The sequence below is a fragment of the Loxodonta africana genome, chromosome 23 (genome assembly GCF_030014295.1).
Source record: "Loxodonta africana isolate mLoxAfr1 chromosome 23, mLoxAfr1.hap2, whole genome shotgun sequence".
Classification (NCBI taxonomy): Eukaryota; Metazoa; Chordata; class Mammalia; order Proboscidea; family Elephantidae; genus Loxodonta; species Loxodonta africana.
In genome coordinates this window covers 51,551,063-51,566,674 of record NC_087364.1, presented here as the reverse complement: position 1 = coordinate 51,566,674, position 15,612 = coordinate 51,551,063, and the positions used below count along the sequence as shown (strand labels likewise).

The 15,612-nt window shown below is 38.1% G+C and overlaps 1 protein-coding gene across 7 annotated transcripts in view; it reads right to left on the bottom strand.

The window, feature by feature from the left end:
* NLGN1 (neuroligin 1) overlaps window positions 1–15,612 on the bottom strand; it is an 829,224-nt gene that overhangs the window by 252,585 nt on the left and 561,027 nt on the right. The window lies entirely within an intron of this gene.

The following is a 15,612-nucleotide window of genomic DNA, read 5'->3' as shown; positions in this document are numbered from 1 at the left end:
GTTCAAATACCATTCAATGACACCTTCCCCAGATCACTCAGATGGAATTAATATCTCCCTATTTTGCATTGCAAGAGACCTTAACACATCGTTTACTTTGTCTGATGATTTATTTATTCAGTAATTAGATATAAAATGTCAAGGATGACCACCAGGCACTTTTTGGGCAATGGAGAGAGAACATAGGCCCTGAGTTAAGGGGTTTATAATCACTGAAAAAGAGGACAACCCTCAAGAAGATGGATTGACACAGTGGCTACAACAATGGGCTCAAACATAGCAACAATTGTGAGGATGGCACAGAACTGGGCAACATTTCATTCTGTCGTACATAGGGTTGCTATGATTCAGAACTGACTTGATGGCACCTAACAATAACAACAACAACATAGTCAGAAAAGTGAACCCACATGCTCAAGTCCAGGTGATGAGTGCTTGGATAAACCAACCAAAAACCAAACCCAGGGCCATAGAGCCGATTCTGACTCATAGCAACCCCATAGGACAGAGTAGGACTGCCTCATAGAGTTTCCAAGCAGCGCCTGGCAGATTCGAACTGCTGACTCTTTGATTAGCAGCCGTAGCACTTAACCACTATGCCACCAGGGTTTCCGAGTGCTTGGATAATAGATGTGTGTATATGATGAACACAGTATGGGTCTTCAAATCACAGTCTTGGAAGGCTTGCTGAAGGCAGTGACTCTATTGCTCATCAGAGCAAGAAGCCACGGTCATTCTAGGAAGGCAGAAGCACACATGGAACATCAGAGGCCACCATCTGTTTAGCAAACTCCAAGAGATTTAGAACAATGTTACTTAAAAATGGAGTCCACCTACTCACTGGCAAACTGATTGTCCCCAAGAAGATACGTTCACAATTGGGCATAAGCATTTAGAAACTTTTATGGCAATTTGTCACTGCTGTGGGTGGCACAAACATTTTGCACCCATCTACTAACCTAATGATTGGCAGTTTGAACCCACCCAGTGGCACTGAGGAAGGAAGGTCTGTCAAACTGCTCCCTTAAAGATTACAGCCAAGAAAATTTCATGGGGTGGCTCTAGTTCTACTCTGGTACATGGGGTCTCTACAAGTCAGAATTGACTGTTGTTTGTTTGACGACATCAAAGCATTAATGGACTCATCAGTCCTTCAGTAGGCATAGACCAATTCTCTTATTGTTAAACTCACAAGGTAAGTCACGTGTGGCATGAGTGGTGTATTAGTCACATACAGTGGGACTGCATTTAGGTCTAGAGCAGATTAGAAATAAAACACACACACACACACACACACACACACAGTTTGAGAAGCACTGAGTAGAACACCTAGAGCTTAGGAAAGGAAATGCGGTTTAAGAGGAATTGGGACAGGGAGGATTAGATCATGAGGGTCATGTGGGCCAACATAATGAATTTTTATTATAGAATGTATTTAATTCATTCCATCAAGATTGTAACTCTGTCAATAACAGATTTTATTTTAGGTATTTTTGTATTACTCACAACTGTCCAGGCCTATATTGCCAAACAATCTTTGAATAAAATTATTTTTGTGCACTTGATTTGTTGAATAGCAAGAGCCTGGTTTGACTCCCTGTAGTGAGGCTCTTTGATGTATTAGTGCAACTATGTTGTTTTGAAAAAATTGCTTAAGGCCTATACCAATTCTATTTTCTGTTTTGTTTAGTTACTCAGAGCTCAGTGCTAGGCACTGGGGATATAACCATGGATGAGACCCTGTTCCTACTCTCTAGTTGCTCATAACTCAGTGGAAACAAATGAATGGGTTATGCCTGTAGTTAATGTTGTTGTTAAGTGCCGTTGAGTCGGTTCCAACTCATAGCGGACCTTACAGGACAGAGTAGAACTGTCCCATAGCGTTTCCAAGGAGCAGCTGGTGGATCTGAACTGCTAACCTTTTGGTTAGCAATGGAACTCTTAACAACTATGCCACCAGGTCTCCTGTGGAACTTTATTTTCAACAAATTAGTTTTTTTTCCAAAAGTCTGGAAAACTATTGTAAGACTGCTGATAGGGAATTGTTCAGGTTTATGACGGATATGGGAAAATATTCAAGAAGCTTGGAGTAAATATATTCCCTATATTGAAAATTTCAGAATTTTCAATAATAGCACAGGAAGGCACTTTTTTTTTTTTTTGCAGTATGTAATTTTAGGCAATGCTGTAAATTTTCTTCTCTAATTACTAGACACACAAGGACAATGTGGCATGATAAAATAAAGGAGGAATTGAAGAGTGAAAAAAAAAGGGCAAGAAGAACGTGGATTAAGGAATAGGAGAAGAGAATAGAAACGATGGTACTAGGGAAGAAGAAAATAGGGGAAGGAAAAGCTAAAGCCAAAAATGAAACAATTGTCAAATGTTAGCACTTAGAGGTCAATGATGTTTTAGCTTCCCCCACTACTTATTGCTCTTTTTCTAGAAATTTATCCATCAAAAACAAACAAACAAAACAAAACAAAAAAACTGCTTCAAGAGTATAAAAAGGTTTATTTGAAATGGATCCAATGTAATAGAAGTCAAGGAAACCAAATTAAAAAGGAACAAACAAATATGAATTGCTATTTTTTTATAAAGATAATTTCAAATAGTACATTTACAGTTAATAAAAATTGTGTTTGCAAGCTCCCCAGAAGCATTTGTCTCTTGCATCACAGCTCAGAGAATACTTTCTTTCACCTTTGTCATCATTTCTAATGATCATAACAACCTTGTTACCTGAGTAGGAATTTTACTCCTATTCTATTGATGAGCACACAAAGCCTTGGGGATATTAAGGTATTGGCCCCAAATTACATGACAGTAAGTTGTGAAGGCAAGAAAATCATCCCAGTTTTTAAAATTCAATTTCAGGGCACTTTCTTCAACCTTACACTACCCATCTCAAAAGAAGATATGGTGCTGATAGATGTGGTAACCCCCAAATTTTTGTACATGTGCTTTAGGAATAGTGTAAGGATAAACAGGAGTACAAATAATCTTGTTCCACAATGGTCCTCACTGGATAAGGTAGCAATTAGTTAGCTATACAATGTTTACTGCCACAGCTATTTTGTTAGAAACATCTTTGTTAGACAGCACATCGCTGCTGCTTGCACAAAGCAGTCAGCACTGTAAAGTAATAATCTCTACCAGTTAAGCTAAATTGAGAATCTTATTAGAAGTCTGTTGATTGCGAGTTTTGTTGTCAAATTTGCAGTACTGAAAACCACACAGATGCTTGCCATTAATGTCAGTGATAGAGACACTAATACTATATGCCATGTAATTAAAAAAAAATGTAATAGAAAAAAAGAATGTAATAGAAGCCCCTAATTACCTCGCCTTTGTTCCAATAAGGACTAATAAGACGAGAGCTAATAAATGAAACAGTAAAATATTAGCCTCCAGGCTCCCCATCACGTAAATTTGGTTGAGATCTTTTGATTTTTACTGGCATATTTAAATATGTCTCTATAACACCCTGGAACCCTGGTGGTGCAGTGGTTAAGAACTTGGCTGCTAACCAAAAGGTTGGCAGTTCAAATCCATCAGATGCTCCTTAGAAACCTTATGGGGTAGTTCTACTCTGTCATACAGGGTCACTATGAGTCGGAATTGACTTGACGGCAATGGGTTTTTTGTTTTTTTATTATATCACCTTATTCAATACATTGAAATACATGCTATAATAAGAAATATGGTAATTTGCTAAAATGCATTCCAGTTAAAAAATGAGCAAATCCCAGTAAACTATGTTTCATCACTTTCCTAAGTTTTCATGCTTATTTAGTGTTAATTATAGATTCACAATATATCTCTTGCTTAGTTAAAAACAACAGCAACAACAACAAAAACAACTCTCACCAATTCTCTTGTCAATTTTTTAAAGAATTCTTCAAAGAAAATAATTACCATTCTTATGGAAAAAAAGGAAAAGTAGAACATGCTACCAATAGAGCCCAAAATCACCTCAGAGGATTTCTTAAACATGGATTACAGATTTATGCACTGAGTAATTTTGTCCCTACCCAACACATGCCCTCCCCTTCCAATCCGAGTGAAATGACATCCTCATTTTACATTTCCCACCTGCCAAAATCTCAGAACAGGTTCAAGGAGGAAAAAGCCCAGAGACATCTCAATATAAGTGTGAGGCTGCAAGTAAAAGAAGAAATTAACATCTTACTGCAGAACTGCTTGGGGTTTGTGAGCCTTGAGCTAAGTGTTAAAGCATATTGAGCTACATGAATAACTAAGTTTCTCCACAGAGAGGAGAGGGGAGGTTTTATTTGCACTAAAGAGAACCCAAGAGCTATTACTGTCAAGCATATAAATCTACATCTCTTTTCAATTGCATTGTATTGCATCTTTATTCAGACAAACAGAAAATTAGATAGAGCAAAAGCATATGAGACCCATCTGTCTGCCAGGGGTATACTTTGTCTTCTGGGTAGGTGGGGTATGGGTTTTAATGACACAAACATCATTGCACAGTCTTTTTTGAGGCTCTTACACAAGCTAATGTCACTTGCTCTCAAGAAACATCTCATTTTATTAGTTTGATCCCATTAGTTTTCCCCATAGCCCTGAGTACCATAATTACCCTCTTCCTTCGTTTTTGTGACATGCCCGGGTTTATAGGCTGTTCAGTCCTATTCACATCCTTCAGTCCCTGAAGCATCCTCCAGGCTTCCGTGTAGAGTTGATTGCCACACATAAGGGTGAGAGAAAGTCAGAGCCATTCCAAATTGATTGTAAGAAATCTGCCTTGCAGCCAGTTAGTTCTGCTATAGCAAAAGCCGATTCCCATAAAGCAAATGAGAGCTCTCTTTGGTGCATGTGGCAGCCAACCAGCACACAAAGGTGAGACTGGAATGGTCTCAACCCCGAAAATCAGAGCTTGGCACCCTTTCAGAGGTGGCATGCCAAATCTTCTCTCAAACTGGGACTATGGGACTGAGCCTACTTGGAAATCTCTTCACATATCAGTGTGATAACATGACAGGCAGCACCCTGGAATGGGAGACTAGTGAGAACTTAGACAAGCCTCTTTGCCTCTCTGAGTCTCAGTTATTGTATCTGAGAAAGAAGCCTTCGGGAACGCCTCAGTCACTTTGAAACACTTTGTAAGAGTGGCATCTTATTTCTAAATGTAGTAATTCCTGGAATTCCATTATATAAAATAGATAAAAGCATTGTTGGTATGACAGAAGCAGAATTAGGGGTTGAAGGCCTCCTGCTTGATCTCTTGTCCTCTGCATTGTGACTGTGAGTGAAGCCTAAGGGACCCTAGGCTCAGTAGTCTAAAACCCACCATGACCTAACTCCCTGTGAAATATCCCTGCTGTTTCTGGTAATTATATCAACAATATCCGTAAAAGCACTGGTGAGGACACTCTGACAATGCTTCCCTGATTATAAAATCTGAAAGTTAGCAAAGTTAGCTCCCTTTCTTACCATATTTAACCCTTCATCCCAAGGCAATCTTCTCTAGGTGTTTGCAGTCACAGAGGTCAACTGGCCAAACAAATAGAACTGACACTTCTTTCCCCATGGCACTAGCTCTGCTCCCTACCACTTCACCCTTATAGTTTTATCCTTCAGATTCTAGAATGCTTTTCAACATGCAGGGGTTCCCTTTTAATTTTAAAGTTATCATCAGCTAATAGCAGACAAAATAAAAACAAACAAACAAACAAAAATCCTAGATTAGATAGAAGCCAAGTGGTTGGAGCGGTAAGTTTCCAACAGAAGTGGATGAGGAAAAAAAGATCAACCTCATGGACCTGTTATTTGAATCCAAAGCAGAGCCTCCCCTGCACCAGGCCACAGCATTTGTTGTCAAAATGTGACATAGCTCACTTTAAGCAAAATTGTGCACTTAATATATAATAAATACAAGGTCAATTTGGTTCCTAATCATGTCAGGAAACAGCAGGAAATAGAATTTTGTGAGTCCAAATTCCACTAACAGTTAAAATCTTTTCATGGTTTTTGATGTGCAGTCTTTTTTATGATATTTTACAGTGACTACACCTGTGGACCACACTGGATGGAAAACACAGCAATCACATAGACTACATCTGTGAAAAGAGATGGTAGAAAACCTCAATATCACCAGTCAGAACAAAGCCAGGGGCTGGATACAGAACAGGCTATAAATTGCTCATATGCATGTTTAAGGTGAAGCTGAAGAAAATTAAAACAAGTCCATGAGAGCCATAATATGACCTTGAGTATATCCTCCCTGAATTTGGAGACCATCCCAAGAACAGATTTGACACATTGAATAATAATGATCAAAGACCAGAAAAGTTGTGAAATAACATCAAGGACATCATACGTGAAGAAAGCAAAAGGTCATTAAAAAGACAAGAAAGAAAGAAAAGATGAAAATGAATGTATGAAGAGACTCTGAAATTTGCTCTTGAAGGTAGAGAAGGTAAAGTGAACGGAAGAAATGATGAAGTAGAACAGCTGAAAAGAAGATTTCAAAGGGCAGCTCAAGAAGACAAAGTAAAATATTATAATGAAATGTGCAAAGACCTGGAGTTAGAAAACCAAAAGAGAAGAACATGGCCAGTATTTCTGAAGCCGAAAGAACTGAAGGAAAAATTCAAGCCTCGAGTTGCAATTTTGAAGATTTCTATGAGCTAAGTATTGAATGACACAGGAAGAATAAAAAACAGATAGAAGGAATACACAAAGTCACTGTACAAAAAGAATTGGTCAATGTTCAACCATTTCAGGAGGTAGCATACGATCAAGAATCGATAATGCTGAAGGAAGAAGTCCAAGCTGCACTGAAAGCGTTGGTGAAAAACAAGGCTCCAGGAATTGACAGAAAATCAATTGAGATGTTACGACAGACAGATGTAGCACCGAAGGTACTTCTTTCATCGCTTATGCCAAGAAATTTGGAAGACAGCTACGTGGCCAACCGCCTGGAAGAGATCATATTTGTATGCATTCCCAAGAAAGGTGATCCAATGGAATGATGAAAGTATTGAACAATATCATACACAGCAAAATTTTGCTGAAGATCATTCAAAAGTGGCTGCAGCAGGATATCAACAGATCTTTGCCAGAAATTCAAGCTGGATTCAGAAGAGGACATGGAATGAGGGATATCATTGTTTATGTCAGATGGATCTTGGCTGAGAGTAGAGAATACCAGAAAGCCGTTTATCTGTGTTTTATTGACTATGCAAAGGCATTCAACTGTGTGGATCATAGCAAATTATCAATAACATTGCAAAGAATGGGAATTCCAGAAGACTTAATTGTGCTCATGAGGAACCTGTACATAGACCAAGAGGCAGTCATTCTAACAGAGTAGAGGAAACTGCATGGTTTAAAATCAAGAAAGATGTGCATCAGGGTTGTAGCTTTTCATCATACTTATACACTCTGTATGCTGAACAAATAATCACAGAAGATGGACTATATGAAGAACAACGTGGCATCAAGATTGGTGGGAGGCTCATTAACAACCTGCCATATGCAGATAACACAACCTTGCTTGCTAAGACTGAAGAGGATTGAAGCACTTACAGATGAAGATCAAAGACTACAGTCTTCAGTATGGATTACACCTCATCATAAAACAAAAATTCTCACAACTAGACAAAAAGGAACATCATGATAAATGGAGAAAGGATTGATGTTGTCAAGAATTTCATTTTACTTGAATCCACGATCAACACTCATGGAAGCAGCAGTCAAGAAATCAAATGACACATTGCATTAGGTAAATCTGCTGCAAAAGACCTCTTTCAGGTGTTAAGAAGCAAAGATGTCACTTTGAGAACTAAGGTACGCCTGACCTAAGCCATAATATTTTCAATCACCTCATATACATGTGAAAGCTGGACAATGAGTCAGGAAGACTGTAGAAGAATTTTTGCCCTTAAATTATGGTGTCCATGAAGAATATTGAATAGACCATGCCAGAAGAACGAACAAGCCTGTCTTGGAAGAAATAGAGCCAGAGTGCTCCTGGGAAATGAGGATGGTGAGACCTCATCTCAAATACTTTAGACATGTTATCAGGAGGGAACAGGCCCTAGAGAAGAACATCATGCTTGGTAAAGTAGAAGGTCATTGAAAAAGAAGAAGACACTCGATGAGATGGATTAACACAGTGGCTGCAACAATGGGCTCAAACATAGCTAAGATTGTGAGGGTGGCACAGGAAAGGGCAGTATTTCATCCTGTTGTACATAGTCTGGCTATGAGTTGGAAGTGACTTGATGGTGCCTAACAACAATTTTTATGCAAATAATATGCACTTTTTATGTTTGTTTGCCAAACGCTTCCTACCCCCGTGTGGTGTTTTTGTAAGTGCAGCTATGCCAAATTTTGTTTACATGTTGCTCTAAAAAATTAGCATAGTGAGCTTACAAAAATACCTTGTGGGAGAGGGCACGGTTGGCAAACAAAGGTAGAAGATGCATGTTATTTGTGTAAAAATATGGTACCCATCATGTGAAACCTTGATCCTAAAGTGATTTCTCTGGGCCTCCAAGTGTCTACCTCCCTAATGTAGCCTATAACAGTGTCCATTATTTTAAACTCTAGTCACTTGCCTTTTAAATGCAATTATGTTCTACAAGGAAACCCTGGTGGCTTAGTGGTTAAGCACTATAGCTGCTAATCAAAAGGTTGGTAACTCAAATTCACCAGGCGTGCCTTGAAAACTCTATGCAGCAGTTCTACTCTGTCCTATAGGGTTGCCATGAGTTGGAACTGACTCTATAATTCAGCTGTATATATAAGTTGTTCACCTTTGATATAAGATTCAGAATGTACACACATATATGCATACTGCTCTCAAATCCTTTTTCATAAATGCTGCAACTCACCTTTAATTTTTATTTTAAACTCTTTTCTTACTAAAGTTTAATATTAGACAGTAAACCAAAACTATTCACCTTTTCTTTTGAAATTATTTAATTGTATCATAGCATCTCTCATCAGTCTTAAGGAGTTAAGTAGTATCCTTTTCTGTCTATTTCCCTTTCACTCAGTATCCTTTTATCAATATCTTTAGCCCTTCAAATTAAGCAGCATATTGATTACCTGGCTTCTTTTTCTCTCAGTATTCTTAAACAGTTCTCGTACTTTGGCTAGCCACATCCACATCCATCATTCTGTACTCCTCTTTTATACATAATGAATAATTGTATTTACATAGTGTCCAGTTCCAAAGAATTAAAGCACTTTAGATTACTTTGGGGAAATATGTGTAATAAATTCTGACAGCATCTCTGAGACAAGTAGAAGCAAAACATCGTAATCCATTTTTACTAAGCAAGAAAGATGGCACTGGAAATAGGGAATCAGCCTTAGATCACACTGTCATTTACCAGTAGTTAAAAACTGACATCCAATTGCCCTCCAAGTTTGCCCATTTTGTCTTCTTTATTCTACCCTTCTCAATTCCCTTCTTTTCATATCCATTGTGATTTCCCTAGTCCAGACCATCTACACTATTGCAATAACTACACTTCCTAATAAGACCTCCTATCCCAGCCTCTCTCTGCTCTAAACTTATTCTCTTTTGTCCTATTCTTTGCTGCTGCTGATATATATTCCTAAAGAAGCTCTTTGATCATGCCACTTACTGGCTCAAAAGTTTCCAATAGCTTCCTATCATTCAACTAATTAAATATCACTTTTCTTAGGATTCTTGCAAGGTGGTGGCATAAACTAACCATTGTTCAACCCTCCCCCACAAATACAACAAGAAATACAACAGGGAAACAGTGCTTAGTTTGAAGAACTCTGAATTGAGGAGAAGAAAGCAGCAGGGAACTGCAATCAGGGAAGAGTCAACAAATCGACAATGAGTTGCACACAGTAGGAAAAACACCTCTCCCAATGTTTCTGCCCCTCCCCCAGCCACTGGCTGCTGTGAACTGGGATAGTGGCCTCAGAAAGAGATCCTGCTTCCCTAACCACCACAATCCCTACCTGTACAAAGAGACAGGACCCCAAGCTTCTGCCCTAAAATCAACAAGGCAGGCTTCCCCAGTGATCCATTTGGAGTGTGCCAGCACCTCCTCCAACCAGACACTGTTGGTTGCAAGCCTACTGCAAATTGCTACAGAAGGCCCATGCAGTGGAGTCTACTCTCATGGTCAATATTCTACTGGTCTCCCTGGGCATCACATAGCTCAGAACTCTGAAACCAACAGGACAGGCTTCCAGAGGAGTCACCTCAGGTCTTTCTTCTCCCCCTATGTGCTAAGAAGTAGGCATTTTTAGTGGAGGCTACACCCACAGCCGACATACTACAGGGAGGGCTCTGATAGCAACAAGGCGGGCCTCTCTGGAGGTCCATTTGCACCATGACTACTCCTCTTCCAAACTGTAACCACTGGCTGCTGGACTAAAACCAACTCCTACCTAACATTCCCTCGAATGGTGTCAGGAGGTGGGTCACCTAAGTGAAGGCGCCTTCCCCCAACCACCACAGGCCACTGGGGCTCTGAAAATAACCAGACAGATTTCTCAGAGGTCCTTTTGGGGAGTGCCAGCCCCTCCTCCTCCTGAGATGAAGGAAAGTCTTCCTGTGCCTCCCCTGAATTCCAGCTCAGATATAAGCAACCCCCACAGAGCTGGGAAGGAAACCTCAGGCAAAATAGGAGGGCAACACCCAGCCCTGAAGGGGGCTTGCTGGCTGTGCGTTTTCAGACTGAAAACATGATAGCTGAAACAGAGAAGGGAAGGGAATCATAACCAGAGAGAGGGAACTGTGCCCCTCTGATAGACAGATTAATTAGTACATGATATTTCACCTGAGGGACTGTGCCTGCTGGTGGACAGATAGACCATAGTATGTTCTCTGGTGTGTCTGGGAGAGATTGAAAGCTGAAAAATGAGATCTGAAACTTTTGAGCCGTAATTAACTAGGGAGGGAAAAGGAGCTATAACAGAGAGGAGAGGAAATGGTAAGCAAAGGCTGAAAGCTCTGTCCAGCTAAGAGTTTCTGGCAGGTATTAGTGTTGGCAAAAATATCAAATACTTAGGAAAACTGAGAAAGTTAACACCCTCAAAAATTCCAGTGCCCCAACAAAAAACCACAGGACACACACAGAACAGAGAAACGATGGCCCATTCAAATGAACATGATAAAGCAAGAGAAAGCACAGTTAGGGATGACCAAATAATGAAAAAAAAATTGGAGGAATATAATACCACCTTAAACATAATTAAAGAACCAAAGAAAAATATAGACAAAGAGCTAAAAGAAATAAGGAAAACTATGCAAGAATGAAACAAGATCTAAAAAATGATATTGCAACTGAAAGGGACAATAACTGAAATGAGAAATACAATAGAAAGACTTACCAATAAATTTAATTAGGCAGAAGAAAGTACCATAAAATTAGAAGGTAAGATAATTAAAATGACAGACACTGAAGAGCAACAAGAAAGACTCAAGAAGGCTGAGCAGAGTTTAACGGAATTATGGGGCAACAACAACAGACATAATTACACATGAAGTGAATTCCAAAAATAGATGAGAGAGAGAAAGGGGCAGAAACAATATTTGAAGAAATAATGACAGAAAATTTCCCCAATCTAATGAAGGACATGACTGTACAAATCCAAGAAGCTCAAAAAAACCCCAAACAGGATAAACCCAAAGAGATCTACAGCAAGACACATCATAGTTAGGATCCCCAAAATTAAACATAAAGAGGGAATCCTGAAAGCAGTGAGAGAGAATCAAACAGTCACATGCAAAGGATCCACAATAAATTTAAGTGCCAATTTTTCCTCAGAAACATTGGAGGCCAGAAAGCAACAGAAAAAAAAAAAAATTTTTTTTAAAGTGCTAAAATAAATAATAAAAACTGTCATCAAAGAATGCTATACCTAGCAAAATTATCCTTCAAGAATAATGGTGAAATTAAACATCCCCACAAAAAATACTAACAGGAGTTCTGTAGATGGAAGGGAAAAGATACTAGAAAGTTACGTAAAGCTATACAAAAAAAAAAAAAAAGATTCCTAATGAAGGAAAATGCATGACCAAGTATAAAGGATAGTAATAAGGTATTCATGGTTGATAATTCTAAATGTTTAGTCCTTTATATTTTTTAATAACAAATATATAATAGGCAAGGACAAAATTATGTCACAGGGCACATGAAATATAAAGATGTAATTAGTGCTAACAACAACAAAATGAGGGAAAGAGGAATGGTATATACATAGAATTTCTTGTATGTTACTGAAATTAAGCTGGCATCAATTTACCCTGGAATGTTACAAATACAAGTTATTAAAAGTAATATTCATAAAACCACTAAGAAATTATATTAAAAAATACACAAGAGGAAAGGAGAAGGGAACAAAAAAGGTTCACTACAATAAACCAACAAAACACAAAAGCTAGCAATACTAAAGGAAAAAAGACAAAGAAAGTATAAGACACACAAAAAAATAACAAAATGGCAGAAGTAAGTCACTTCTTATCAGTAACTACAGTAAACATAAATGGACTAAATACTCCAATCAAAAGGCAGAGAGTGGCAGAATGGATTAAAACCAAACAAAAAAACAAACCATGGTCTACCTATATGCTGTTTACAGGGGACACATCTTAAACCCAAGGACAAAAATAGATTGAAAGTGAGTGGACTGAAAAATATATTCCACCCAATTAATAACCAAAAAAAGAGCTGGGGTGGCAATCTTAATATCAGACAAAGGCTTTAAGACAAAATCTGTCAGAAGAGACAAAGATGGACATGATATAATGACAAAATGGTTAGTCATGAAGAGTTAACAATCATAAATATTTATGCACCCAATATCTGGGTATTTAAATATATAAAACAAATAGCGATAGAGTGAAGGGAGAAATAAAGAAGGAAGGAATACTCCCTAGTTTGTTCTATGAAGCAAACCTAACCCGGATGCCCAAACTAGACAAAGACACCAGAAGAACAGAAAAGTACAGGCCACTATCTCTTATGAATATAGATGCAAAAGTCCTCAACAAAATACTAGTGAACAGAAAACCAAAAGCCAAACCCACCACTGTTGAGTCAATTCTGACTCATAGCGACCCTATAGAACTGCCCCATAGAGTTTCCAAGGAGTGCCTGGTAGATTCAAACTGCTGACCTCTTGGTTAGTAGAAACCAACAGCATATGAAAAGTCATACACCATGACCAAGTGAGATTTATTCCAGGAATGCAGGGATGGTTCAATATTAGAAAATCAACCAACAAAATACACCATATCAATAGAAAAAAAAACACACTATGGGTGCAGAAAAAGCATTTAATGAAATTCAACACCCTTTCTTGATGAAAACCCCAAAGAAGATTGAAATAGAAGGGAAATTCCTTAGCATGATTCAGGGCATATATGAAAAACCAAAATTATGCTTAATGGAGAAAGACTGTGAGCTTTACCTTTGAAATCCAGAACAAGACAGAAGTCCTAACAAGAGCAATAGGACAAGAAAAAAGAAATAGAAGGTATACATATTAGAAAAGAAGAAGTAAAATTATCTCTATTTGCAGATGATACAACCACGTATATGACAAGAAAACTTCTAGAGCTAATACAGGGATCTGGCAAATTTGCAGGGTACGAGGTCCACAAACAAAAATCAGTTGGATTTCTATACACCAACAATGAGAAATCTGCAAGGGAAATTAGGGAAACAATTCCATTTACAGTAGTGTTTAAGAGGATAAAACACCTATGAATAAATCTAACCAGGGATGCGAAGGACTCATACAATGAAAACTATAAAACACAGCTGACAGAGATTAAAGAAGACTTAAATAAATGGAAATATGGTCCATGTTCATGGATTGGAAGACTTAATATCGTTAAGATGTCAATACTATCCAAAGTGATCCGTAGATTCAATGCAACCCCAATCAAAATTCCAACAGCATTCTTTACAAAAATAGAAAAACCAATCATCAACTTTATATGGAATGGCAAGAAGTCCCAAAAATCTAAAACAATGTTGAAAGAGAAGAACAAATTAGGAGGATTCACATTTCCTTATTTTAAAACATAAAAAAAAAAAAAAAAAAAATTTTTTTTTTTTTTTTTATATAGCTATGGTAATCAAAACAGCTTGGTAGTGGTAAAACAATAGACACGTAGACCACTGGAATAGAATTGAGAGTCCAGAAATAAACCCACACATCTATGGTCCAATGATGTTTGACAAGGGTGCTAAGTCCATTCAAAGGGGGTAAAAAGAGTCTTTTCAATAAACGGTGCTGAGAAAATTGAATTTCCGCATGCAGAAAAACGAAAAAGGACCCATGCCTCACACCATACACAAAAAAAATTCAAAATGGATTAAGGACCTAAATGTGCAAACTAAATCCATAAATTTCTTAGAAGAACAAGCAGGGGCAATGCTGTCAAGCCTAGCTTGCAGCAATGGATTATTTAATACGATAACAAAAGCACAAATACCAAAAGACAAAATAAATAAATAGTACCTCATAAAAATTAAAAACTTTTGTTCATCGAAAGACTTTACCAAAAAAGTGAAAAGACAAGCTGCCAACTGAGAGAATAGCTTCAGAAACCACATATCTGACGAGAATCTAATAACCAAAACATATATAAAACTTTGACAACTAACACCAAAAAGACAGATAATTCTATGATAAAGTGGGCGAAGGACTTCAATAGACATTTCACTAAAGAGGACATTTAAATGGCCACCAAACACATGAAAAGATGTTCAGTGTCGTTAGTCATCAGAGAAATGCAAATCAAAACCACAATAAGATACCATTTCACTCCCACTAGGATGGAGCCCTGGTGGCACAGTGGTTAAGAGCATGGCTGCTAACTGAAAGGTCAGCAGTTTGAATCCACCAGCCATTTCTTGGAAACTCTATGGGGCAGTTCTACTCTGTCCTATGGGGTCACTATGAGTTGGAATTGACTCGATGGCAATGGGTTAGGATGGCTAATATAAAACAAAAAAAACAGAAAATAACAAATGTTGATGAGGACATGGGGAAATTAGAACACTTATCCATTGCTGGTGTAGCACTTATCCAATGCTACAGTCCTTGTGGAAACCAGTGTGATGATTCCTCAAAAAAGTAAAAGTAGAACTACCAGCAATTCTACCCCTAGGTATATACCCAAAAGATTTGAAAGTAGAGAGTCAAAAAGAGACATGTACACCAATTGCAGCTCTTTTCACAACAGCCAAAAGGTAGAAACAACCTAAATGCCCATCAACACATGGATGAATAAACAAAATGTGATACATACATACAGTGGAATACTACTCAGCCAGTAGGAGAAATGAAGTCCTGATATATGCTATAGTATGGATGGAGCTTGAAAATATGCTGAGGAAATAAGCCAATCACAAAAGGACAAATATTGTATAACCTCACTTATATAAAAAGAAAAGAAAAATAGAGGCCTAAGTTCATTAGTGGTTTCCAGGGACAGGAGGGAGAGGGAAAGGGGGATTAATGTTTATGGAAAAATCATATTGATTATGGCCAGGGCTACACAGCCAACTATTGTAATTGCTGTCAATAAGTTATACAATCCCACCCCCCCCCCCAAAAAAAAAGTGT